The sequence below is a fragment of the Octodon degus genome, unplaced genomic scaffold, assembly GCF_000260255.1.
Source record: "Octodon degus isolate 3935 unplaced genomic scaffold, OctDeg1.0 scaffold00150, whole genome shotgun sequence".
Lineage (NCBI taxonomy): Eukaryota > Metazoa > Chordata > Mammalia > Rodentia > Octodontidae > Octodon > Octodon degus.
In genome coordinates, this window is record NW_004524726.1 from 5,624,970 (window position 1) to 5,627,525 (window position 2,556).

A 2,556-nucleotide genomic window follows, 5' to 3' on the forward strand; every position below is an offset into this window, starting at 1 on the left:
CTTGGTCTTAACCATCCAGCAGAAAAGTATAAAAATGAAGTACAAGAAGTAAAGCTGTGCTGTTATGTTGAGCTGTAGGGGCCTCAAGTCAACAATTTCTGACATTGCCAGTTGAGTCAATTTTTTTTAAACAAAATTATTTGGTGTAATCCCACAGGATCTTTACAGACATTGTAGCTGATACTTCAAGTTAGTCCTGTTCAAGACCAATAATATTAGAATATTTCTACTTCACACTATCTTTCATTGGATAGTGGCAGGCTGAGGTATTTGTGACTTTCCTTCTCAGACACAAACAAATCTAGACTCAGAGACCCAATGAAAAGACTGTTTTAAAGGACTGAAGAATGAGCTTTTTTGGCTAAAAGCACATTGAAAGGCAATGTGAGTAGAAATAGTAGAGGGATCTGAAGACAATCAGCAGACTGCTGACAACATCAGTCGCGAGTGTGGGAAAAGAAAGCAGCTCAGAGTACAAAAGCTTTTGTGTTTCTGGAATTGGAAGAATTATATTAAAGGATGTGAATAAAACATATTGTAATATTTGAGAAATATGAGAACATGAGATTTTTTATTGTTGGTGATAAACATATGTTTTATATTCATTCTGGTAAATTTGGCATGTGTCTCAAGCAGATCCATTATGAACAATGAAAGGAAACAGCATGATTTAGTTTTAAATGTATGTGGGCATATTTCAAGAGAATGTTATAATTGCCTGTTGAAGATCACCATAGGTGCTACTTAAAGGATGTTCTCAGGAATTATGGACAATCTGTTTAGTCCTTTACACCAGGTTTGTATAAGTACAGTAACTTATCTTTACAAATACACTTGATAAACCTTCTAATTAATATTGATATCAACATAATAAATGAATAGTTATATATACAGCTCGTTGGATTGCTTTTGATCAGTAGGATTTGCCACACTAGCTGGAAATCCTTGACAGTGTACAAATGGGTTACTTTTAGTCTTTTTTCCTAAAATATACTACTTATTTGTAAAAAACAATACATTTTATCAAATTGTCTTATTCAAATATTTGTCAAAACAATTTATTAAACACCTACAGTATGGTGTAGACTACTACTAAAGCTGACAAGTGCAGTGAAAGGCATAGTTCTTTTCCACAGGTGCTTATAATCTTCCTGGGACATTGCCTTAGTAATAAAAATAATACCAGCGAAAAAGTATCATTGCCTGTATGTAAATGAGTATGCAACACACTTTATTAAGGAGCAGTGGTTGCTAAAATTGTTCATAAATTCTTTCTATTCCTACATTTCCAAGGAGGAGTTGTGCTGACTTCTCCAATAATTCCTAGAGACACCTATTAAATGAGGCATGATTTTTACAGGGCCAAACATTACTAGCAGTATAATTGGTACTGCCCAATTCATTAGCCCTTCTGTCTGCCTTTTTCAAGAATATAATTCACTATATATTTGGAATTGTAAAAACAAAACAAGCAAACAAAAAACAAAAACATCAACAATGAAAATCCCCAGCAGTTCAGAACAGCTAAGGGAGGCTATCATCCTGAGGAGGATTTACAGTAGTCTGCCTTCCATAATGATGAGTCTTCTACACAAGCTGGGCTTTTTATGTTCCAGAAGACAAATGGGCTTTGTGTTTAGTCTTTTGTTTTTTTTAAGTTCCCCCCACAAACATGTGAAGCTTTGTGGGTACATTCTCTGCCCTGTTCCATAACAACACCTAGGGTCAATTGTGTGGTTCAGAAAACTTTTTTTAAAAAAATGTATTTAGTAAATTAGGGTCTCGCTACAGAGATTTGACTCATAGTGATGCTGTTTTCAGCCTCCCAAACTCTGGGATTATAGGCACCACCACACCCAGTCTCAATCCCAGTCTCAGCATGACCCGGGGTTGGGACCCTCATGGCAGGTTGGGGGTCGAACCCCAGTCCCTGTGTCTGCCTAAGCAGGCACTTTAATCAATTGAGCTATCTGGCCAGCCTTATGCATTTAGTCTTAAAAGCAATGGGCCAAAAAAATTTCCTGGTTTTTGGTACAGTTCTAATATTAGAACTGCCACTGATATAAGTAAAACCAAACTTGATTCACTAGTGTTCTATATAAAAGTTAGGGCAAAACACCACTTTTAATAGTACCCTTTCTCTGCTTTCCATACTTTTCTAAAGTATAGACAATTCTGTAGTGTGGGTCCTAGATTGGATATTATGGTGAGAGAGGTGGTGGAAATTCTTTGGGGTGTGTTTATGTGATACAACCTTACAAAAGAGTGTGCTATGGAACCAGGTAGAAGTTCATTGTCAATATAGCTGCAAGGCGAACATTTTGTTAATTATGGATCTGGTATATTTCTTTTCTATTTGTAACTATTTGAAGCCCAGGATTGAGTTTTTTTTCTTTGCCTCAATTTGTCATTGGCAGTAAGAAACCCCTTGCACAGAGCAATCCTTTGTGTCATGGACAATGCTCAGTGAGGGACAGAGATGCAATATTTAGCAGTTAATCTCCGAATGTAGAATGTGAGTTCTGGGTTCTGAGTGGAACACTGTGGTATTCATTA